The sequence below is a fragment of the Phasianus colchicus genome, chromosome 9, assembly GCF_987193195.1.
Source record: "Phasianus colchicus chromosome 9, bPhaCol1.hap1.1, whole genome shotgun sequence".
Classification (NCBI taxonomy): Eukaryota; Metazoa; Chordata; class Aves; order Galliformes; family Phasianidae; genus Phasianus; species Phasianus colchicus.
Genome location: NC_143444.1, coordinates 17,300,413 through 17,326,631, shown reverse-complemented (window position 1 = coordinate 17,326,631; position 26,219 = coordinate 17,300,413). Strand labels below are relative to the sequence as shown.

At 47.3% G+C, this 26,219-nt stretch overlaps 1 protein-coding gene across 1 annotated transcript in view; it reads right to left on the bottom strand.

Moving 5' to 3' along the window:
• Nucleotides 1-2,584: 2,584 nt before the first annotated feature.
• ZNF644 (zinc finger protein 644) overlaps nucleotides 2,585-26,219 on the bottom strand; it is a 91,003-nt gene continuing 67,368 nt past the window's right edge. Inside the window, exon 11 of the transcript XR_016469241.1 lies at nucleotides 2,585-2,603. The gene's annotated coding sequence lies outside the window, so the exon portion shown is untranslated. The remainder of the gene's footprint in view (nucleotides 2,604-26,219) is intronic.

Below are 26,219 nucleotides of genomic sequence, written 5' to 3'. Positions count from 1 at the left end.
GCAGATGGGTGACAGGGGAAGGAAAGCATTACATCAATGGATGTCATTTTGTGTTCCCCAGTACACTAAACTAAAGCATGGCCCAGCCTTCACCCAAGGGACAACGGCTCTGGGCAGAGTGGCACACGTCTTACAGCCCTGAAATGGAAAGGGGGAAGAGAGCTCCACGTTCTTTGTAGAACTCAGAATCTTTAAGGTTGGAAAAGACCTCCAAGATCATCTAGTCCAACCACCAACCCATGCCCACTAACCACACCCCTCAGTGCCACACATACGTGGTTCTTGAACACCTTCAATATGGTAACTGCCACCTCCCTGGGCAGCCTATGCCAGTGCATTAGAAATCATCCCAAGAAGCAATTTTTTCCTAATATTCAGTCTTAGCAGCAGCACATCAGGAGGAAAGATCTAATTCCCCAGCACCTCTCCTGCAGCCCAACCAGCCCCCCTCCCCACGCCAGAAGGGGAAAGGAACAGGTTTTCAGCCCAGTACAAGCTAAGGAGGCCTCAAACCACAGCAGGTAGCTCTGCTCTGCAGGGCACTGTGTTGCTGGCAGGGCTGTGCACATGGCACAGACATCCCAGCACTGCACACGGCCCCAGACACATCACGTGTCTCAGGGAGATACACTGACAGTGCCTTGTGTGGGATAGTGGGCACCATGGTGGTGCTGGAAGACACTGTCTCAATGCAGCAAGATGAATTATCCTGGCACCATCTGGTAGCAGTTCTTCATTTCTGACTACATTTAAAACTTAATTTGCACTCCAGCAGTGATAAATAGGTCTCAGACCTCACCTGGCCTTGGTGACCCCTTGACCTAAGCATACAGAGTAATTTGTTTGGGGCTGAGCATCCCAATATTTTGCCTGCTGTGCCTCATCTAAAGAGACCACTGGACACTGCCTGGGCACCCGGGTAACCCCAGGCTGATGCTGCTGGAGCTGGGGACAGGCAAAGAGCTTCATGCCCCACTTGCAGCAGGCATGGGAGAAGGGCTGGTGGTGTTGGAGTGCACTCTCCCAGCTGGAGGCCATAACAGACCGTAGCCATGCAGAATTGGAGCTTGCCAACACTTAACGACAGGAGACATTTATTGCTGCTATTACAATTATCACTGTTATTTAGTTCAAAAATGAACTTAGATGTAAGTTACCCACCCCGTATGCTACTTGTGATTGCTTCAGTGCATGCACACCCATGTGTGTATGTGCGCATCTATACACCCGAGTCTTGATATAAATAAATAATCCCTTTAGACAGAACAGCATGACAGCAAAAGCTTTCAGATGAAAACATGGTGTGAAAATGTAGCGTGTCTCTTCTCTTTATGTTCTATGGCAAATGCAAAGGAAATTTATTGCTTAAAATATGTGCAATCATTTTTACCTGATTACCTGTAGGTGCTCTATGTGGCTCCGTACAGAAGATGGTACATACTCTGTCTCCTGCAGAGATCTGGGTCTATTACGAGCACAGTTCCATTCTTTCACATGTCTTTGTGAATTTGAAGGGGCTGCTTAGAATTTGTCACTTATTTTTAACAATATAATTTTCTTTGGAAGGAACATTCTTGCTAAGCTTGACATGTGATATTTAATCACATATTGACCACTCAGCGTTACTGTAATGCTTCCTGTCAGCTGCAGTGCAGCAGGCAGAGTTCAGGCAACACATTTGCCTGGAGTTCAGCATTCATTTAAATCAAATTTGTCAGCTTTCAATTTTTTTAAATGTAATATTTTATTTTTATTAAACGCAAGTTAATAATGCCTTGTCAGGCCAAGGGCATGTTTTAATGTGAACAACTCCAATGCTAAGTGAGATTGGAGCCATAGCGCCCTGCTAATAGAGCTGTTCAGTCGCCCTAGTGCCTCACCCAAACACGTGCTGGCTTCACACTGTGTTATTTCAGGGACCCTCTTCAGATATGGAGTAACACCCACATATCTAGCCGTGCACACATCTGCACACACACACACACACACACTGCCATGGAGGCACACACTCCTGGTGTGGGAGCCCACAGTGCCCACACACTGCCTACACATGACATGTGCTGTCCTCCCTCTCCATACAGAGGATGGTGCTGCTGCCTGGGTCACAAGTGCTTCTGTTCTCAGCTCCTTTCCAAATTTCCAGTGTAGCAAGTTTCCATTTGTAGCAAGTATGCGTTTTCCTAGATACATAGGTTGCTCCAAAAACAATGCCTCCTATTTATTGCCATGGAAATGACAACAGGTACATAGAGCAAAATAACACTGTTTGACAGAGCAAAGTCTCAGCTTCAAAACGCAGATTTTCCAACACAGTCACCACCGTTAGTCATGCAATTTTTACCAACAATGGACAAGAGCCTGCATGCCATGTTCATAAGAATTTGCACCAGCAGAGGTGCCCACTGTCACCACTGCTGAAACGCACCACCCACCACCTCAGTGTGCTCACAGCCATGTTTGGTCCCCATAAATGTTCAGCAAATGACGATGGATATTATTGTGTGCCATTTTTTCCTGCAAGAACAAAAATCAATGACATACCTTTCCTTCATGTGCACTTCCATGTCAGATGCCATTCTGTCAGCCTGCCCCTCTGCTGCCATCTGTCAAGGCAACAAACGTAATGGGATATTATTGGGAACGTTCATTCTCAACTGCCACACCACCAATATCCACCTCTGATATCATGGCCCTACATAATGAATTGGGAGGCATTACTTTCGGACCAGCCCTTACACATACAGCCACGTGCATGTTTGGGTGCATCACCAATGCAGGACAGTCCATCTGCATGCACCACACAATGCAGTACACGCACCCACGGATGGCAGCCGAGCCTCTGCCACATCCATCTTCCAGTGAGCAAAGCGCTATCCCTCTTCCTGCTGCCAAAGACGGATGCGCAGCAATGATCAGCCGTCGCATGCTGAGGAGAGGGAGATGGATGGAGGCTTCTACCCACGCTGTGAGCTGCAGCTATGTGAAAGAACACTGCACAGGGGCATAGAGCATCGTACAGCTACCGAGCATCTCTCAGAACCATGCCCAGCCCAGACCCACACTGCACCTTAGTGCTGTTACATTGGAATGGCACAGCTAGAGCCAGCACAGTTACATTGTTGTGAAACAAAGCAAGAGAGAGTCACCCCAAAGAGGTGCACTCACATCTTCATTCCGACTGTCCGAACATAATAAGGTTGTCCAGATTCTAATGATCAAAAACGCTCGCGGTTGGCAATAAGGCATATGTATTAATTATAACTGCACAGTTCAAACATGAGCTATTTTGCATAGGAGTAATTAGAATCACAATTGACCTTTTGTAGAAATGTAGGGTTATGCTTAATTCTAGCCACGAGCATTCAAAACATTTATTTAAATACTATTCCTACTTCCAAGCTCATAACTACATCGTTTGAAAGCCTCCCGTTTGCTTCCCTGTGTTTCTGCTAGCTGCTCACCATGCCCCGTACCAGCCAGAGGACGGCTGCCCTCGCCGACCAGCACCGCGCCGCTCCCCAGCGCTGCTGAGACAAAGCAGCAGCCAGCAGGAACCTCTGCGGGAGGGCACGGGGAAACCCTCTTGATTCAGCTGCCCGTAAAAGCTACCAGATATCCTGCAAGCCCTTCCCCGTGCCAAGAAAAATACCAGCGATTTTGAGGGTGAGGTTCGGGGGGCGTCTGTCGGAGAGCAGGAATGTTTCGCATGAGCGGGGACAGCTGGGGCAAGCCCACCATTTGCAACGTGCCTGTGGTGGTGCCTTCAATAGGTGGCACTTATGAATAATAATATGCATAATCTATCTCGTGCCCAGGCAGGAGAGAAAACATAAGTGGACAAGCCTGAAGGCATGGCCGTCTATTAAAGGTTGCTTGGGAATTCTCTGCAGAGTTAGGGCAAAACTGTGCAGCTAAACAAGGCTGGGGATTTGCATGTTTAAGAAAACAGCACTAATTGAAAATCGCTCTCTTCTGGATGAGCGATTTACATTTCTTACAGATCAAATTACAGAGGGGGAAACACAGTTTTGCCCTTTTATTGTTTATTTGATTGTGGGCTTTCACTGCTAACTTTACTTTTTCTTAATGAGCTGCAGCACAGAACATCAAGAGGTGCCCCAATCCCCAGGCCACTGTGCACACCTAGAGCCCGAGCCCTGCAGAAACACACAGCCCTGCTTTGTTCTGTGGCTGTTTGCAGACACCTTGAGTTAAGCACCCATCTCTGTAATTAAATACAAAAACAATTAGAAAATGGTATAAAAACCTTCTTCTCTCCCAGCTAGTGCTGCATATGAAACTCAGGTCTATTCCCCATGCAGCAGTGAGGACAGTACATCACCAGGGACAGACAGAGCTGATGTTAGAGCACTCCAAGAAATGATGAGGTAAGCATCTCAAGCTTTCCCCAGGGAAATAGCCAGACTCGCCCTTATTTTATATCTGCTTACATTAGGCCCTGGTTGCTTTCTTCCAAAAGAAAGAAAGATTGGTATTATTTAAAAAAGAATTGGCACTATTTTTAGCTGTTGAACACATCTCCCTTGCTCTGCTAATCAGAGAGCAGCCCCAGTCACATCCTCAGGGCTGCCCCACTCCCCAGGAGCACGAGGAACAACTCCCCACCTCAGGAGGAAATACAGCCCAGGAAAATGCTCCACCAGGGCAGGAAGCAGCCGAGCACTCAGCTGTGAGCCTGGCTGAGAGGTGGGTAAGGAAGAGGAGATCTGCAGCAGGAGCACAGCAGTGCTTCAGCCTGTCCTTGGTGGACACTCTATTCATACACAGAGAGGTCGCCTTCATTCTGTAGATGGAACAACAAGGAACAACAAGGTAATAAACAAAACAGTAAACTATTCCTAGTCTGAACTCCCATACCCCTCACCTCTGCCTGGAGAACAACAGACGTCCAAGTCACTGAGGAAAGCCCCCCCTCCCTCCGCCCCATTTATCTGCCACACCTTGAACAACCCAGCTGCAGGAGATTATCTGAGTGTTGATCAACTGAAAGGGCTGCTTGAGGAGCAGAGAACCTTGCTGTATTAGTTTTAACAAGAGGTGTGTGGAATGAGGTAGAGGGATGAGGATAACAGTGACAATTTAAAAATGCAAAGGTGTATCTGGTGGCTGTATAAGACAATGTGCGCAAGATGGAGATTGTAATGAGAATTTGAGTAAACAATGTTCAGTGATAACCTATCAAACATTTCAGCTTTGGTATCGCTGATGGCCAAATGAGAATCTATTGGCACAGGAAGAGCCCATCTCCAAATTCGCCACAGCCCCTAGAGGCAGGCCATGGGGAGGGAGCATGTGGGGCAGTAGATGTGGCTGTGCCCAGCTGAGATGTATCCCTGCACAGCTGTATGCCTGGTGTCCTACCCACATGTGGGTGCTGCTGGGAGCAGAAATGAGTGCAGGGAGAGCACAGGCGGGTGAGGCACAAGGATCTGGTGTTGGGATTCCCCTCTGCTGCTGATTGATAGTCACTGTATGTAGGAACTGGGTTTAAAGTGTTCCCGCATCAGAGCTGGAGCCACAATTAGGTGTGAATTACTGCACAGGGTTCAAAGCAGTGCTCCTGTGCCCAAGCTGCCTAATTAGCAGTTGTTAGTGTGGCAGAGCTAAAAAGTGCTAATATTCAAATGTTATGACTGTGCTGCCTCTTACCAAAACCCACAATGTGTTTGGAAGCTGGCTGTCATTTCGGGCTCAACCCTCTCTTCCCTTATGAACGCAGGATAAAAGTCAGCTGTGTGAATTAACCCTTCTGTTGAGCCCATCACGGTGAAAGCACGGCACCATGTCCATGCACAGCTTGGCCCCAGGATGCAGCACTGCAGCAGTGGTTCCATTCAGTCCAGCCTCTCCCTGTCCCCAGCAAGGGGGATGGTTTGGGATGGGCGAAGAAAACGAAGACTTGAGTATTTGCATGTAGCTCTGTTATTGTGAAGCAAAGCCTTGCACAGTCAACCTCAAAAGCACGGCCTACGAGACTGGAGAAAAGCATTCATGTAACATACATTACTTGACATTGCCCGTGGCTAAACGTGGGAAACAAGATGTTCTCCATGGCCATACCAGGCTCCCTCAGTCAGCCCCGCTCTCATCTGAGCCCCTCTCATGGAGACGTCTCCTGCACGCTGCTTGTTGTGAGAACTGACAGAAGGGAGCGCGCCCGCTGAAGCATGGCCAACACAACACGGAGGCTTGGCTGAGCGCAGATCAGCTGTGTCAGGCAGGAGCATGCTCCTCTCCAGTTAATTTCAGAGTTATTTTCTATTCTCAGCATCAAGATTATCGTCTCATTTATTCCAGTGTAAGTCTGGAATAACCAAAATACCATATAGATAACCAAACCAGAACCGTATCAGTGATATGATCCAGTGCAGTGGCTTTATTTCCAGAGTTCCATTCCACCTGTGAATTTTAAGAAAGTTGCGCTTTGCTGAGGCAAAATCATTTTCCATCAAACACTTTATGCAATATTTTAGCAGGCTGTTTAGTACTGCTCTACGGCTGCCAGTTTTTAAGTATTATCAATAATATATTCTTCAATGTAACCTCTTTAACACTTGCAACGGAATGAAATAAAAAAACACATCAACAAAAAATTGTCTTCACCCAGCAATGCCGTGTGAATGTTAAATTTCCCATCTCACAATGCAGCCGTCGCTATAAAACTCTGAGGGCGGATTAACGCTCTTCTGGTACTTCACTGTATCAGAACACGGATTTGCAGACAACAGCTGCAGCAAATTCCCTTGACTGAGAAGAATTACAAGTATTATCACCTAGATCATTAAACCGGGTTCATAGATTGCAGAATGTCTTCAATCAATTCATCTAAGATAACTTGAAACCAGCTGGACCCCCTCAGTGAGAACTTGACTTAATTGGCCAATAAGTGGCTGGAAAAGGTGCATGCTATTTGATAAAATTACAGACTGAAGAAGCGATTACAGTTTGGAGAACCGCAGAGGGTAGCCTCTGGGTCAGCCCTTTTGGAGAGGGCTAAGTTAATGTCCACTATTAAGCGCTGCTGTGAAAAATGTCGGCCCGCTCGGTGCTCAGATGGAAAGTGTACCCGGGTCATTCCTCAGCTGATGGAGAGGGAGATATGCACATTTATCACCGCTTTGGCCTCATTTCTGCCTCAGTAATAGTCGTGCACTAACAACTGCTGGCAGTTTCATGGTTTTCTGTGTACCCTTCGTTTTATTGGCATAACTAAAATATTATCCGAGCAAAGCAATCCATCTGCTAAGGAAAAACACTTTCCTTCAATTATGTCCCACGAGTCTTTTCTTAAGAAAGGTTAAAGCACCAGGAAGTTGAAAAATATACATTAGTTTGTTTTTATTCTTTCCAATCTACTGCAAAAACACTCGCTTGTTACCGGGTAAGCGGTAGGTCTGCATATTTACCACCACAAAATGCCAGGGAATGCGCCTAGCTTCGGAAGGGCAGTGAATTCACAACATCGGATTTGTGTGTAAGCAGAAATCATTACTTAAATGCAACTGCCTATTTCCACCCTACACCCCCAAAGACAGAAATATTGTGTAAGAAATTCCCCAGTGTTCTTATATTCAATAATGAAAGAGAGTAAGTAATTTGCAGAAAAGCAAGAATTAAAAAAGTGCAGCTGCATAGAATCAGCCACACTACCCCGGGGTGCTACATGTGATGGGAGCCCTGAGCTTGATCCCACCAGCACCCCACGAGGCTCCCATTGACCTTGGCAGGGGGACACCGTGTGCAGATGCCTCTGAGGCATAGAGCCTTCAGTCAGAGAGCCCCAAGCCGGGGCTTGCCATCACTTCTGCACAGAGCTGCTGTAGCTGCCGTGATGCCGCGTCGCTGAGGCTGCATATTTTTCATGGATTGGGTAATTTCCACGGGCTTTGTTTTGTTATTTTTAAATCCCTACCTTTTACAGAGCTAGCTCTAAGATTCAAATGCACATATTTAGAAGTAGCTCGGGCTCATCTGTAGGATTTTTTTGCTGATGGGTAAGTTGTTGTAATAGTAATCGGTGTAACACAGAACCAAAAGCCTAGGGGTGGCATAGATAGCTAGGAGCACACAAAAGGCAAATTAATGTACTGTGGGAGGTCACATTACATATTTTACCATCAAAACATGGATAGAAGTTGCTCTGGCAAAATGATTGCAGGCTGCAGGTATCGGGTCAGAAAAAAGTGCTATTTAAGAATAAGGAAATAAATACTTACTTTCTCAAAATATTTTCCTTTCATATGCTGGAACTGCATAGTGAATGGAAATCAGGTTGTCATTTGGTTGTTAGTTCTCCCACTGTGTAGTAGAGTACATGTTTCTTCCCAAATAATGACGTAAGCTCTGTCCCACACAGAACACAGGCACAGAACATAGCCACACACAGCTCAGGATGAGGGAGGCTGCAGAGAGCTAAAATACTGCATGTGATGCTTGGGTGAAACACCTTTTCATGGGAACCCTCCTAAGAAAGGGGCGTCAGCTTTGCCTGGTCGCTTCCTATGGGGAGAGGATGCTCATTCATACATGTTTCTACTGAAAGTCGATCATTTTAGCCATCCAAAAATGATCCTTCATTTTGAAATCTGAAGTACAGTTTGAGAAATAAATTGAAAAAGTGTCAGTGTAAACCAGAATGCCTCCAGCTTGTCACTGTTATCACACACCAGTCCCTCCACACCCCTCCAATTTTAGCTACCTCACCCTCTGGTGCCACAGCCTATTGGGGTCCTGCACGTTCTGTGGGCATGACAGTTCCATCCACCCACCCATGATGGAAAGGGAAAACCGATGGATTTCTACATGGCTTTATCACATCAGCATTCCCAGCACTGCCACCGCCAGCGCCCCGATGAGCCCGCGCCATGTCTGTGGTCACTGGTGCTTCTGCCTGCCCCGGGCACTGGGCTCCAGACACGCACAACTGTCGCTCACATATTTAGAAATCTATTTTTAAAGGAAAATAAGCAAACAACTGTGCTTTTTCTGCCTGTCAGAAAGATCACCCAACAAGCCGTTGCCGGCGGGGCACTCAGTGGGCAGCAGGGCAGGCCTGGTGGGGCAAGCCCTTTGCCCCAGCTCACGGCTCACACTGAAGGGCAGCGACAGCCTCCGGACAGCCTGGCATACCCAGGCTTCAGCAGGAATGAGCAGCGTGGGCTCACCCAGCAGCCCAACACAACCGTCAGAGCTGTCACCTCAGAAAGAAAAAGCCATCCTGGTCCTTCCTGCCTCCCTGTGACCAAAGGGCAATGCCTCCTTCAGCCAAGCTCCACCACAGGACGCCAGTCCGGACTTTGGCTCACACAGACGGCCCTCAGCCCCTGGTCTAGATGCTCCAGCATTGCCTTCCTCACTCTCCCACTGCTGGGTCGGAGATGAGAGAATCAAATGGCTCAAGGGTGGGAACATGGATCCCGTGGCTGAGCAGTAGGCAACACACGTACTCAGTGCACCCTGTAGGTGCACATCAGACCCAAGCGCTGTGCTCATCGAAACAACAGAAAAATCCATGCAAGGCCCTCTTTGGCATGTTACAGACACTCTGCTCTCCATCAGCATCTTTAAGTTGAGCTATTATTTTTAATTATCACTAGGTGCAGGAGTGGCTGAGATAACCTTTCCATCGGTGCCTTTCAGGGCCCAGGAGGCAATGTGGAGAGGGGGCATTTGTACAGGGAGGAGAAAAACCTCTTTTCTGTTTACTTTGAGAAAGCTTCATATTGACTTCCATTTATCTTCCAATAAGTCCTTGTCCAACGTGGCACGGAACGTAAGCTGTTCCAAGGGCAGGTGCTCCTTAATGAGAGAACTGAAAACTCCTTTTCTTTTTCTTCTTCTCCATTCATTAAAAGGAAAAGAGAAAAGGGGGAAAAAAATAAAAGACTTAGAAAATGGCATGAAAGCATATTACCAGTAAATTGTTTCCACTGTGTTTGTGACTGTTCTTAATGTTTTATGAATATGCTAAGAAATTTGCTCAGGCATTTTTCCTTGGGCACTCCAGTTAATTACTTATTCAGAGTGCTTCTACTCCGTTCCTTGCAAAATGTGTTGTGCATTAATTCTGATTATGTACAAAAACCCACCTGCAAGGAAAAACTCTGAATCAGTAATGCTGATAAAATGAGCAGCTCTCCTGGGGCTCTACTGAGAAACAGGATACTGGACAGAATTAGAATCTTGTAGCTAAGGCTATTCATAATGTCATTAACATAAAGGCAATTAAATGAGTTTTTAACCTACAACCCTTTATTGTTATTAATGAACATTAGAAAAACACAGGAGATAAAATTGGTAATTATCCCTGCACCAAGCTATGCAATAATGTGTTTAAATATAAAAACAAAACAAATGATTATTGTTAGTATTTTCAGTAGCAGAAGCCCCAAGGAGCAGCTCAGTCACATTTAATCACATGGTACTACACCAAGAGGGTTAATTAAACGAGGGCTTTACCTTCAGCACGCTCGGTTATTCTGTTTAATATGGAATCAACAAACAGCAATGTGAATCTATGAAATATTCCAGGCTGTGGCTCCTACCTTCGGGTTAGCCACCTTTCTTGAAATGGAGGGCGCCTTCATTTCCTTCAGAACAAGTAGCTGCAGTCCTGCAATTGAGTTTTTATTGTAACGTGCTTTCAGAACCAATTCCAGAAACAACTGTATAAATCCCAGCTCATAGCCTGGGCTTGCAATTCTGTAGGAAAGGTTCTGGAGTCAGAGAGAGATGTAGATTTTAAAGGAGATGGTAAATGAGGCTCCAGCACCACCGCACAGCCAAAGAGCCTCCAGTTCCATTTTTTATGCAAACTATTGTATCCTCTACACAAGCAGTCATAAATTACAGAGTATCTTCTTAAGGGGAAATACATTAAAGCTCAGTGAAATAGCCTATATCTAGGAACAGATTTGAACTTATTAATTCGATTAAAGTTTTATGATTTAAATCTCCAGAATGGCTTACCATCTATCTTTTTAAATTCTTTCCTTTTTTTTTTTTTTTTAAATATGTATTTACATTGTTCTGCAGTTTCAGATACCCATTTTCTGGACACTGGGCAGCTTTCCAAGAAAAGGGTAGATGTGGCACTGGGTGACATGGTCTAGTGGGCATGGTGGTGACAGGTTGATAGTTGGGCTGGGTGACCCTAGTGATGTCTTCCAACCTAAATGATTCTGCAAATAACAGATGACAACGAACACATTTCCCTTCCACCTCACCAGACAAGCTCTCCCAAGGAAGACGTCCCTCAGCGTGTCCAGCTATGACTCACAGGACAGACAGGCCAAAGCACTCTACAAAATCATGTTTTACCTAAGGACAAGGTGGGACCTGGCCTCAGCTGCATCAAGTAGGGTGTGACTGCTGAAGAGCCCCTAGGGCTGTTATCTGGGCTGTGGGGACAGCACCTGGACAAGACTAGGCACGGAGCCCATGATGGGAACACAGCAAGCAGGCTTTCCCTAGAAGATGCCCTTCATAAACCTGCAGAAGGAAAGTGAGAAACTGTGAAAGATCCAGTCAAAAGGGAAATAACCAGACTGCTCCCTTTCTGATTGGGAAGTCTGCCTAGAGAGACAGCAGAAGAGGCATTAAGAAAAGACAAACAGAAAAGGACGAACAATTAGCAGCAGGGTTTGTAGCAGTAAACAGTGCCAGACAAACCAGCTGCTACTTCTGACAGACATCCCAGCTAGGAAGAAGATAACCTGACAACTTCAACATATGAAAGAGCTTGCAAAGCGGTGCTTGTTAACCAAACCAAACGTTTTGTGATTGCAAGTACCTGTATTGCCCCATTATGCTGGGAAATCTGGAACAGCTCCAAGGCTGTTTTAGTGAGAGCTGAAACCACCCACTCTGCTTAGATAGGGACTGAGTCTACGGAGGAAGTGGGGTGCACTGCAAGTGCGGGAGATGAGGGGGAGATACAGGAATAAGCATTTGAAGAGTTTTTAAGAGCAAAACTCATTTGCTCTTAAGAATGCACAAGACCTACTGTGCATTCTTGTCCAGCAGGCAGAGCCTGGGGCAGGAGGGAGACACTTGCTCAATGGGCTGAAGCTGCTGTATGTCCCACTTCCATGACACCTCCATGCCCAGGGCATTGCTTCTCCCAAGCCCTCCTGCAAGCACAGGCACCGCCCTGCAGCGCTGCGTGGGATCGCTGCACCGAGGCACTGTGTTGTCAGACAGCAAGTCCTGGGCAGCTGCGGGATTATAACCAACAGCTTCCTCAGATCAGTTCACAGCTCTAAATACCTGAAAGTGTTTTCCCCAACAGCCACAGATTTCTCTTCCTCCTGATGTAGAAGCTGATTGCATTTGCTTGTGTAAGCCTGCTATCCGCTGGTGTAATGGAGAAAGGCCCAGGCTGTTCAAGTACTGTACGGGCACAGAAATGACATGCATACTAACCAGCTTCTCCCAATAAAATAAGCACCGCTGATTTAGCTTCTTTTGAACCATGAGCTGTTGCAGAAGCTGCTAAGCCAGGTGAGCTGTGGTTGGGGTGGGAGGAGGCCCCAGCACTGCGTGCACAAGCCCAGCCCCTACAGTGCCACCTGGCAGCACCCCAGTGTCACCACTGTGCCCATGGCACTGCACATGCCATGCTGCAGACACATGGAAGAGGTCAGCCTTTTCTAGTGTGACAAATCCCATCTTCTCTCTGAGCTTAGTCATGAAAGAGCTACCAAATCTATATTTTATTTCTAGTATTTTAGTGGATAAATGACACTCGTGTACCTTTTTTTGCCAGCTATTAAGTGTTTACAATAACAACCAGTTGTCTGTCACCCAGAGGGCTGGCACCTGTCTGGATAATAGCACAACTCAATATTCCCAAAGTAACAGATTTCTGTAAGAGAGGAAAAATCAATAACTGTGACAAGCGCTATCCATTAGAGCCCAGGAGCAGAGAGCAAACGATTGGAAGATGTCATTTGTTTAATATAACGATGCTGTAAATGAAAGCCCTTACAACTGAGCTGTGTGGGATAAAACATCCTTTCAAAGGGAAGGTGGCATGGACCAGGTCTGCTTGACTTCCCAGGGCCAGGCTGGTCAAGAGCAGTGGAAGTTCAGGGTTCCCATCCTGCCAGTGCCCCCTGAGATTAACTGACACCCACACACGGGCCAGGGCAGGACAGTGGCTTGCACCAGGCACCAGCATCCCCTCCCAGTCCAGAGGCAGAAATTCTTTTTCCCACAGAGCTCTGCCTTTTGAGCAATACATACATACAAAATCTGCATTGAAATCTCTATTTATGTGCTTACAGTATAGGTTTATGCTTTCCAGAACAGTGTTTCTAAACTCTCAGTGAAAGGACCGTAGGAGGGAATTGGACTTGGTGGTGCAGACACCAGCCCACCCTCAGCCTCTTGGGCTGATGTTTCCCTTCTAAATGGCATTTCGGTGCTGGCCTTCCGCACCGCCCTGCACCCTCTCCTGGATTAGCTCTTGGGTGCCATATGGTACAAATGGCCCGGCACACGCTCTCGCAGTCAGTGTTTAAAAACCTGCCAAACTGCTGCCTGCCTTGGCAGCCTGCCTGGCAGCTCCACGGGCTGCAAAGGGAGCACGACGCTGCCTGGATGTAATTGAGATGGTGTTGTTCCAGGCCTGCCGCCATGGTGCCAGCAGCAGTGCTCCCCTCACCCCCTTTCTCCCCACTGGCACCTACAGACATTCCTGCACATGCAACCCTCTGTGGCCTCACTCCTCTGTCCTGAGTCCTGTCACTGGTGCTGGAAAGTTGGTTTTGTCCAGCACCTTCCCACAAACAAGGCAGAGCAGGGACCGCAAGCAGTTGCCACATGTGTCAGCCATCCAGCATCACTCAGTGCTGGCAGAGGAACCTGCAACTTTCCAGTCACTTGCTATTAGGCAAATGTTGCAGGTCCTAAGAGGAAGACTTTGTGTTGTACCTTGGTGGCTCACCAACTGCAGATAACCTCCAGTAGAGCATCGACTATCGGGAGCCTTCATCCTTTGTACATAGGACTTCAAAGGGTAATGTTATCTATCTATACTTGTGCGTCATTCAGCTCTTGTTAAACCAAGAAATGCTCTTCAATTGCAGTATGAATAAGTAGAAGAAAAGCAATATTAGAATAAAAAACATGAAGGGAAACAGGATGAAAACCTATCTGACAGACAGTGGTGGCTATACTGGTAGCTCCTGTGCAGTAGCAAAGCAAGCAGCAGCACTGACATTGTGATGTATGCGATGAAATATTTGTACCATGTGCCTACACAAAACTTTAGATGAAACACTCTCTTTAGAAGCTTTTGATAGAAGAGAAGTGGCTTTGCCATTACTTCTGTTTGTGAAATGAAAGCAATGCCGATTCACAGTGCTCCAGGATAGGGCTGCTGACGGTGCAGTGACAGCCACACCAGTGCTTCATGTTTGTTGTTTACTTCATGCTAAGGGGAAGGAACTTCTTTGCTATCATCATACCCTGGGATACAGTGAAACCCAACCTATGCCCAGTGCATGCAGAAATTTCAAACCAGTAATATTTATTACCTGTGCAGATACAGCACTTTGCTTCTTGCTGTCAGTGCCACTTGCAGAGTTCTACTGAAAAGAAAGAGCATTTGCATCCAGAGTGTCACAGTGCACTCTGATAGCAGGAACTGTAAGGGCTGTGGCATTGAGGGATGCACGTCACATCCAAGAAGAATGCTCCTCCTGGCACATGGAAGATTCGGGGACCCTACCAGCAGTATTACCACCCCTCCTGCAGGGGCACATCAGGATAGAGCATGGCCTGGACACAGGGCCCATGAGCAAGTGTCAGCAAGGGCACAGCAGTTCCCCTGCTCCGGGAGCCTGGTTTTTGACCTGCTGGCCAGCATTGTGCCTGGACAAAGAGACCCAGATGCAAGGATCCTACAAGAATCACACTGCCTGAAAAAATCTGAGTCAAAGTGTTTCACAAGCAATCAGTTCTACCATCAACCTGGCAGGTTCCTGGGCTCAGGTAAATATAGCGTAGCACAACACCTCCCTTTTCCCCAGACAATCACAGGAACAGCACAGTGTGCCAGACCTAGGACCCAGCTGTGTGAAGGGCAAAGCCAGGCACACACATTGGAGAACAGCACAGAGGCCAAAAGATTACTCTCTCATTAGCAATGTGTCATTGAGACACAACATGTCTAACAAACAAGACACACTGCTTGAAGAAAATGGTGTCCATTCCAGATGACTTAAGACAAATCAGTTTTTGTAAAGGCAATGGGTATAAAGGAGCTTACATTTATTTAGTTTACATCACTAAACAAACCCTCTTCTGCAGACCCATTCTTGAGGCATTCCTGGGACACGGTGCCTGGGAGGGGCAGAGCTCAGGACAACAAACTCACAGAATTTTAGGGCTTGAAAGGAACCTCTGGAGATCCTCCAGTTCAACCACCTGCTAAAGCAGACTGCCTATAGGACACTGAACAGAAAAACATCCAGGTGGGTTTTGAATATCTCCAGAGTAGGAGAATCCACAACCTCCCCAGACAGCCTATTCCAGTGCTCTGTCATCCCTGAACTAAAGAAGTTTTTCTTCACGTTCATATTGACCTTCCTATTTTCCAGTACCTGTTGTCCCTTATCCTATCACTGGGCACCACAGAAGAGAGCTCACTCCATCCACTAGACACCCATTAGATATTTATAAGCATTAATAAGATCCCCCCCTTATACTTCTCCAGGCTGAACAGCCTCGGGTCTCAGCCTTTCCCACATGGGAGATGCTCCAGAACCCTCATCATCTTTGTGGCCCTCCACTGGACTCTCTCCAGCAGTTCTCTGTCTTTCTTGAACTTAGGAGCCCAAAACTGGACACAGCACTCCAGATGTGACCTCACCAGGACAGAGTACAGGGGGAGGATCACCTGCCTCAACATTCTGGCAACACACTTCCTAATGCATTCCAGGGAAACCACTGACCTCTCGGCCACAAGTGGCTCATGGCCAACCAGGATACCTAGGTCTCTTTCTTCAGAGCTTCTCTTCGGCAGGTCAGTCCCTAACCTGTACTGATGCATGCAGTTATTCCTCTCCAGGTGTAGAATCCCATGCTTGCCATTGTTGAACCCCATCAGCTTCCTGTCTGCACAGTTCTGCAGCCTGTCCAGGTATCAGTGAATGGTAGCAATGTCTTCCGGTGCGTCAGCCACTCCTTCCATCTTTATAGCACCATAAACTTGCTGAGAGCTGGGGGGAACACTACTAGCTACAGCCCTCCAAGCAGACTGTGCTGCTGATCACAACCTTCTGAGCTCTGCCAGTCAGCCAGTTCTCCATCCACTCCACTTCTACTCATCTAGCCCACACTCTCTATGCTTACCTACAGACTTTCTTGGAGCTTACACTCATACCGTGGCAGTGGTGTGGAAAGAGCAGAGCTGAATGAATACCTCAGGCAGGTGCAACAGCCCACAGAGAAAGCCAGGCTTATTTGTGACAAGAGCTCCACCACAAGTGCTCACTAACAGCCAAGTACTTCAGATCACCAGACTAATTATGTAAAAATGTATTTGTGGGCAATACTATTAAAATTTCTTAAAAGCAGTGCCATAACTACATCTGGATCGCACCTAACCAGAAAGTGCAGTTTCCTGTGATTTTAACACAAAGACTTTATTACCAAATAACTATCCTTTTTCACAGAGCCCCAAACGTATGAAAACCCCACCAAAACCAATTCTTTTAAACTGATTCGAAGTTCATAGCCAGTACTTTTACATTTCTTCTTACTTCAGGCACTGATCCCGAACATGAGAAAACTGCCAGCACTGTCGGCACGCTCAGGACAAGTCCCAGACTAGGCTGAGAGGGAAGGGATCTGGAGCAGAGCCAGCTCTTTCCACAGCTGAGCCACTCACCAGCCACACAGATCGTGAGAGAGGGGAGGTTCCGTGTGCTAAAAGGCTGAGTCCCCTCTGCTCATTCCTTCCTAAAGACTTTAAGGATCTGGGACTTCACAGAATCACAGAAGCAGCAAGCAACACTACTCAAGTAATGCAGGAGCAGCTTCCATGGGTGTAGCTGATGTAGGAGCTGTGGCTGGCTTTGCACTTCTGCAACCCAGTAAAGCAAAGCAGGATTTGCTTTCACCTGCATGCCCGTCTCCTATTAATTGGTGACAACTGCAATCAGCCCTTTCTCAGCACACTGGAGGGCCTTCTTCCTGGGAGTCAGCAGCATCAGGAAGCACAGGCGTGCATCAAGGAAACGTGCTGCTAGTAAAACAGGGCTCCTGCCTGGTTTCATTTCAGCTACAGGGCACTACAGAAAGACAGGCCTTTGTATTAGAGCTATCTGCTACCCTGCTTCCTCCTCACTGAATATGTTTTTGCAGAGCTGTTCTTTGCAGTCAGAAAACTCGCACGTTTCCAACAAGCACATATTACAATGAGAATATTTTATTGGACTTTGATGAGGCTGGAACTAGAAAACACTGCTGTAATCATCGAGATCCCTGCACTGAAAGGACATACTGTTAGCTGAAGTAAATATGTTGCTCTGAATTTCTGACTTAATTGACAGAACATTTTATAGTGTGAACTTCAAAATCTCATTAGGAATGTATCAGGCTGAGGCCCTGTGCCTGTAACATTGTTAATACAGACGTAAAATCAGGCCCACGCTGCGCTCATATCATTTCTTCATCAAGCAGCCAGGAGATTCCAAGTGTAATTCAATGCAGTCAGCTATAATTCTTCATGGCAGTATTTAAAACTGAATTGGATTAAAAGAAATACCACCACCAAAGTGGTGGCCTGGAGAGAAATCCCAGGATTTCCAGGTGATCCCAGGTCTCATCCACTCCTGGCATGCCTTAGCTGGAGAAATGAAGTGGTTGTCCTGCAGACCTCAGGGCTCAGCAAGGCTACTCACACCAGCACAGAGCAGCTCTGCAGGTAACACCCAGCACAGCACCCGTGGCACTCACCTGTGCCGCCCCTGCCATCCCCACTCATCATGGAAATACAGCTTAATTCAGCAGCTCCGGTGATGGCATTACAGAAAGAAGAACAAAAGGCTCCTGCAGATGTTCCATCCCTGCCTGCTCCATGTACAGCTGCACACTGCTCATCAATCCCAGCCTTACTCTGGTTGTGCTCACCCCTGCCTGTAATTCACACCCACACTGATTGCACTGGCAAAGGTAGACGGGGTTATCCAGATATACAACCGCATTAACCTGCCGCAAGATGCTTTATGGACAGACAAGCTCATTTTCCTCAGCTGTAAGAAATTTGGAGGGAAGGAGATTGGAGTGATTACATATACAGCAGCAAATAAAGCAAAGCAAGCAAGAACGCCTCACACAGATATTGTCACTCGGCAGTGAAATACCAGAGGCTGCAGTAAGGGGACACAAACCAAGCTGCCATCAGCACCCATCCTCCTGCTCAGCCATCCCAGCCCAGTGGGGCACTGTTGCTGGAGGCTGAGGGCTGGCAAACACCCTGCTCCATAGGGCAAAGCCCCACTGACATCACTGGGTCTGTTCCTCTTCAAATTAATGAATCATAGAATCACTGAGGTTGGAAAGACCACTAAGATCATCTAGTTCAACCACCAAGCCACCCCCACCATGCCCACTAACAACGTCCCTCTGTGCTACATCTACATGCTGCTTGAACGCCTCCAGAGATGGTGACTTCACAACTTCCCTGCACAGACTGTTCCAGTGCATTACCACTCTTTGAAATTCTTCCTAATATCCAAACTGAAGCTCCTCTGTTGCAATGTGAGACCATTGCTTCTTGTCCTATAGCTGTTACCTGGGAGAGTGGCCCTCACTCCCCTTGCCACCACCTCCTTTCAGGTACCTGTAGAGAGCAATAAAGAAAATAAATAAATAAATAAATAAATCCCTGAACTTCCTCTTCTCCAGACCGAACCATCCTGGTTCCCTCAGTTGCTCCCCATCATACCTGTGCTCCAGACTCTTAATCAGCTCTGTTGTCCTTCTTTGGGCACATTCCAGGTCTTTAATATCTGCTGAGTCCAGCAGCACACACATTAAAACATCCATCACATTGCCCATGTACTGATGATGAAGTAAGCCTTACAGCCTGTTAGCATGTGGCCATCACAGATCTTTTAGTAGCCACACGGAGCGGCCAGGGAGTTCTTCCCTTCACACCTGTTGTCATTACAGGCATTTGGGAAAGACCTTTACTAACAAAAGTTTTTAATCAATTATACTGTCATTTTCCCCAAGGTGTCTGGCATAAAATGGACCCCAGGAGCATCCCCTCCCTCGAGCACAGACAGTGGTTGCCCTGTAGAAGCTGCACCAGTCCCTGCTGTACCCACTGCAACAAGAAGCCACAGGGTATGGGAGACCTGAACAGCTGTTCAAGTGAATGGCTCTCCTCGTACAGCCTCCTCCATGAAAATCTGAGAACACTCCTTATATCATCAGTATAATGAAAGAAAGCAAAAATGGGTCAAACAAAGCAGAAAAATAACGGGTCAAGCCCTGAAGAACAAACTCCCTCTTTTCTTTCAGCTTGGCAAACCCAGACTCAGCAGCGAGGTGCTCGCAGGCAGTTCCTTGGCAGAGGCATGCAGCCATCCCTGACCTTATTGGGCAGTGTTACAGGAGGTCATACTTTCAGATGGATGGTCTGATCTCAGAGCATCCCCCGGTGTAATGAGTACAAACAAGCTTTTCTTCCATCTCTAGATCTCTTTGTTTCTCTGTTTTGCACTTTGCGAAACAGACTTCTGATGGCTGCAGGAAGAACCAGGCCGGCAGCACACCACCTCCAGACCAATGCTCCTTCATAGCCACAGGGCTCATAGTGGGCAAAGGGCTGGGCTGCAGCCAGGCCAGCTTCCATTCTGCTCCACGGGGCTGCCCAGCTGGGGCAGGCACAGCCCTGGGCAGAGCACGAGGCCTTGTGTAAGCTCAACCTGACAGCACACGGCTACAGCACACCAGGCCGACCGCAGGAGTGCTCTGAACACAAATCACACATGATCAAGGCACAATTTGAATGCTATGCTGGTGGATATAAATATATTTTTTTTCTAACTAATCTTGTGTTAACAATTCTTTCTCAAACAAACATCATTTTTTCATCTTGCACTGAAGATGTTGCTCGCAGTGATGGAGCTCCCAGCTGCCTCACCTCTCAGCCAACACGATGCCTTCATATTTCATTTAAACAAAACTTATCATCCACAAGCAAAGGAGGAGGATGTGTGAATGTCTAAAGCTTATGTAAATTAAGAGGCTGCACACACAGGTCCTAAAAATAGTGGATAATAATAGCATTTCTTCACTATACTATAATTACGGGCGCACTGTCATCCCTTCTATTCTCTGTAAGGTCACAGTTGTATTGTACAAAATTTACAGTATATTATCAGTTAAAACCACAATCATTAGCAACCACATGTTGTCTTTCTTCAGCACCAGTGATGAACGTTCACATTCATGAAAAAAGCACACAGGGCTTGCTTTATGTGGACAATGCACACTTAAATTTAATCATCAACTCCTGCTCTCCAGTTTTGCTATTATCACACTATTTGTCGAGATCACACTGCACTCTTGGGATGAATTTGTCCTTAACAAAGTGTATGGGAACTGCTGAATCACGGCCTGAACCTCTGATTGACCACCTGAGGCAAGCAATGAGTCAGCCCTGGGAGCATAGATGAAGACAATTCTCCCGTGCTACCAGAAGGAGTGGAGCCTGGCTGCACCTCTCCTAGACCCCATGTAAGAGCTGACTACCACTGGAGAAGGATCTCTTTTGGAGATTGCTTCTCTTGGAGTCTTCTCAGTGAGCCCAGGACAAGCTTTCCATCCATTCTTCTTTAGCGTGATAACCTGTTTAGCCTAACTTTCCTATATATTTCTTAATTATAAAATCTGTGTATTCATTGATTACACACAAAGAGACAAGGAGTTGGATATCTCACTATCACATCACTGATATATGCCTATGCAGAATTATGAGGTTTGAAGAAATACATTTGATTTATTCTACTATGGCTTCTAGGTAACTATAGAAACTCTCAGTTGCTGTTCTGAACAGCACAGTGAACACCTGCACATGCCACTCCGAAAGCTTTATTCACAGAGTAAGGAATATTGAGAGCGCCTTTCCTTGTATACATCATCTTTGGCTTCCTTACCCACTAGAAGCTGAAAAATAATGTCCCATCCATCTGAAAACTCAGAGCAAAGCATCACTAAGTGGCTGCACCACTCTTCATCACTGGATAAAGAGCTTGAAAAAAGTTTATGATTTTCTCCAAGGATAAATTAACTTCTGACATGAAGAAACTAAGCATCTACCTGTAATTAGCACAGCCAGCGTATTACAGATCAAGGGACCCAAAGGTGGCACTGCAGTAAGGAGGGCAGGAGCCATGCTGAGCCATGCTGGCTGTTGGTCTGCCACTGACACCTTTCCCTAGGGGACTGCCCAGGAAAACACCTCCATCCAAACGAGACCAGTGACAGCAGAATTGCCTGCTTGGCTCTGAAAGGCTCTAATAATGTGCACCGAGGGAGAGGCCTTGTTCTGACAGCCTTCTCTTTCCCCCAGAGTAAAACATAAAAACACATCTCGGTGGCAAAGAGAGCACAGTTTGAAGCATATCCCCAGTTAATTATATCCAAAAGAGAAATAATAAAATAAACTATTAAATTTTAGAACTCCCTCTTTAAAGCATTAAGCGTTTTGTTACTGTGGTGCAGTTAAACTGCATGCTGGGCTGTGCTTTGCATTGCTTTATAGGGAGGTAAGGAAGGAGTTGTCATGAAATCAGACATTCCAAGCAGATTCCACCCCATACAGACCTCCAGTACCCAGCAGATAAAATTAGCATTAGTTGCTGGCCAGAGGGGTCTCATATTTCTGGGTGCAGGGCACCACATCTGCTCCAGCTCCAGGACCGCACGTACCTGGATGGCAGAAGTGACACTGGCATAAGAAACAGCTCTTTGAACAGCTACCTAGGATTTGCTATGTCTTTGGAAATGAGAACTATTTTATACAGCCCTGCAGGGGTGGGCAGAAACCATCTCATTTAGGATGGCTGCCTGCTCCTGACAGCCCAGAGCCATCAAGCTGTGATTAAAAACATCCAGAGGTGCGTTTATGAACGGTTCGACCCAGCAGGTCTTTCACATCCAGAAAACAGAAATATTTTCTGTAGTTTAACAAGTTATTGAAAGGTCAATCCAGAAAATATCTGGCAATAAAGGTAGTCAGACATTTCTGTTTCATCTCCTCTGGTGAGGGCAGTGTAGCTCAGCTGGCAGAGACTTACCTCGGGCTATAGCTCACCCTGTGAGGACTCGTTCCTGCCTCACTCTTGTTATTTACGTACCACACTGCGCAACACCCACCTAGGTGCTTTAGAAATGTAAGCTGAAAAAACACCCAGCTTTCCTTAGATGCAGGAGAAAGCAGCACTTCCCAGGCTTCCAGTGTTCAAGTGATTGACAATGAGCACTCCCTCAGCTGTGCTGGAGTTAGCAGATTGGCCACAGGTGATGGGAAGCCATCCTCCTTTGTAGCTTTGCTTTATGTAGGGACATCTTCTGAAGCGTTTGCTCCATGCACCCGGCACAGTCCCATCACCAACTGCAAACGAGTGCTCACAGAGCTGGTGATGATATTGTTATTTTGATACAGACCACCCGCAATATCTTTCTGCCACACCTACCATCAGTTCTGGGCATGAATTCATACCAGAAATAAGTGGTTATATTGAAAAAAAGTAACAAAGGACTCCTTTAACACAGTGCTGACAACAGAGATGGTGGTGAAGTCACAATCCCTGGAGGCGTTCAAGAAACATGTAAATGTATCACTGAGGGATTTGAGTTAGTGGGCACAGTGGGGATGGGTTGATAGTTTGACTTGGTGACCTTAGTAATCTTTTCTAACCCTAATGATTCTAGAGGTACATGGAAACTCAGTGATATTTGAGCAGTTTTGTTCCTTGCCCACTTCTTGTCCCAACCACTTTCTGTCTCCCCACCCCTGACCCTGTTGGCTTTGAAGAAGCTGACACCTGAAGTCAGTGTAGCTCATCGGCTGCTCAAGATGAACAACACCAGAGCCATCCTCAGGACAGGACCATGTCCTCCACAGCATTACAACTGCACCTTTGAAATCCTGGTTCTTTCAGTAAATAATCCAGGTTTTGAATCAGACAACATTTAATATTTAATTGCATTTGATAGAGTGCCCACATCAGGGAAAAAAGCTGTAGGGAGAACTGCAGCCAGCAGAAGGAACATCACCACTGCCACTGTGGGTGCCGGCCCCAGGCCTGCACGCAGGAGGCAGGGACACAGCAAGGCACTGCTAGGGACCTCTGTGGGCTGCAGGCTGGGCTGGTGGGTGGCACCAAGCAGACAGAATGCTGCTGAGCCTTTTCCAAGCCTGTGTTTGTTGGGAAACATCAAAGCCGGCAGAATAGTAGGTGTCCCAAAATGTCTTAATTCAGAGAATTAGTGTTAACCGAGTCTGATTAGCTCCATTTATCTCTAATTAATTACCTTTACCTAATTAGACACCCTGTTTCCAGTAGACACGGAGTCAAGTAGACTAGATTATTAGTGTAGTCACTGTGCCTTTACAAAATCCTGAAATTAATGAAACGTGCAAAAGAATCCGCAGCTTTAATTGCACAGGTGTTGCCTTATGGCAAAGCTTTATCATCTGATTACACCAAGGGATTATTAGTGACTTTTTATATAGAGGATGAGCCTGTGAAATGTACCTTAGCAACAGCTCATTAGTTTAGGGTTGTTACTGTATTATTTATTACATTCAGCCTGCCCCATTATCTAGATTGATTCATGGACCTGTATTTTCCTCCCCTCTGTGAGGGAAATAAATAAGTGCCGCCCGGCTCCCGCAGCCCAGCTGCAGCGAGGGGCAGCAGCACTGCTCGGCTCCCGATAGCCGCCCTTTACAATAAAGCTTTAAAGTTGATTTAAATAAAACTCTTTTTTTCCCTCCCCTCCCTCAGCAAAGTTATCAATTCAAGCTTCTGTCAAACCGGGATGCTTTCGGCATGCCAGCCAAACAGTCTGGGCCATCTTAAATCTTTTCAGATAAGTAAAAATACAGTATGATTGAAGAATGAAATACAATATATTTACATCCAAAATAATTTCTTCTGCTATAAGTCATCCTTTATGAAATCCATCAGAAATATTTCATTTTGATATTTCCTCTAACGGCTGGGTTGTTGGTTACCTCTGAAGAAGTAAACCTGAGGGCTTAGAACTTTTGCCAGCCAGGAGAGCTGCCTGTGTGGCAGGACCCAGACAAAGCTGCACAGCAGCCTGTGTGCTGGAGCCACCTTCCCTCATGGAAGCCTCCCAGGCTGAGAAGGCTTCACCACTCTGACCTGCATCCTCCTCACAGCCCCCTGGGTCTGGACAAACAACGCTGTGGGATCAGATTGCTGCACTGCAGGCCCAGTCCAGCAGACAGACTTGGCATATGACAGCATGATGCGTCTCCATGGTTTCTGTAGCACACATCTAAAAGGCATCACCCTGTATCAATCACCCAATATTAATGATGTCTTGGAGGCACACTCCAAATGAAAGCTGCTTGACCGGCACCTAGCTGTAGGAAATGGCTGTGACACCCACTTGTCACAGGCCAGGTGGGACTGCTGCTCTTCCAAGATACCACCCCAACAAACATAGCCCAAAGAGGGTTCCACAAGGACAAAGCTGAGCTCTGGCTGCAGGGTCCTGGTGCAGGATCCCAGTGCCCTGGGAGCCAAGTTGTCAGAGGAGCCCTGCAGTGGCTGGCCCGGGCTGCTGAGGGCAGAAGCACAGGGGATGAACGAGCACCAATGCTGGGGCCTTCAGTACCTCGCACTGAGAGGTGACAGAGATGTCCACTCCCTCACAGGCCCCTCACAGAGCTCCCAGTGCCATGGCCACCAACAACTGGGACTGTGGGAAAAGGCCCAGGCCCTTCCCAGCCCCAATGCTGCACGTGCTTTGAAGTAGGATCCTTCCTTACTCCCCATCAATGTCCCATTCATCAGAGCCACGGACGCTGACCTTGCCCCCACTTCTCACACCCACTGCAGGTATATCTGTGCAGGAAGCACAAACCTGAAACACACATATTCCTGGAGCTGAGGGCTCACTCCATCCCTCACCCAAGGAACTCTGACTTTGCCTTCGGTAACAGTCAGGCAGAACAGGAGAAAGAAGCAAGAGGTATTAAGTATTTACTTAAAGGACATCCACAGTTTTACTAGCAGAAGAACACAAGAGAGACACTGGTCACACTGGTTGCACTGATCACACTGATGGTGGGAGGCAGTCCAGCAGCCCAGAGCAGGGGTGGGCTCTACACACACAGGGAGCCCCTTGCGGGCACACACCCATGGCTCTGCACAGAGCATTTCCAGAAAGGGAGGAGGCGGCCAAGGGCTGAGCCCAGCACGCACTGCTGCTTCCCACACATGCCCATCTCCTATACACAAACTGTGACTGCTCTTCATTTTCCTCTGAAAAACAAATGCTGCTATTCCCACTCAGCGCTACATCTGGAAGGGTTGGCCCTGCTGCTCCTCCCTTTGTCCCCACACATTCCCTGCCCTGTGAGAGGTACCCTGGCTGGGACAGGCAGTGCTGGTCAGAGGGGCAGAGCCAGCACCAGGGTCAGGTACCGCTGCTGCCCCAGAGCCAAGTCCTGGTTCTTGGCCCCAGCTGCACAATGCAGCCTCAGAAAGTGAAAATCAATGTACGGGCACCAAGGAGATTAGGATCAGCAGGTCAGGGTCAAAGCCACCGCACTCACAGTGCACCCAGCAGAGCAAGATGGGGCAAAGCAGTGTCCTTGCAGACTGATTAGTAATCTGACAGCACTCAGCCCACGCTCTGCTCTGGCCACCAGGAAGATACATCTCCACAGCCACACTGATGGTCCCAGTGGTCCTTCCGGAGACCCCACGGGTCAGTGGCTGAGGGCTCACTGCCACAGCCTGGGCTGTACCAGAGCCTTAAACATCCCTCCACTCTTCGCTCCAACGACAAACCCCCCCCCCTCAGGACCCCACTCGTGTGACACAGCAGCACCGAGGTTTACCTAGCGCTCCGTACCCACCGCACGGTGCCCAGGCGCCGGGGCGGCCCTCCCCGTTTTGTGGCCGGGG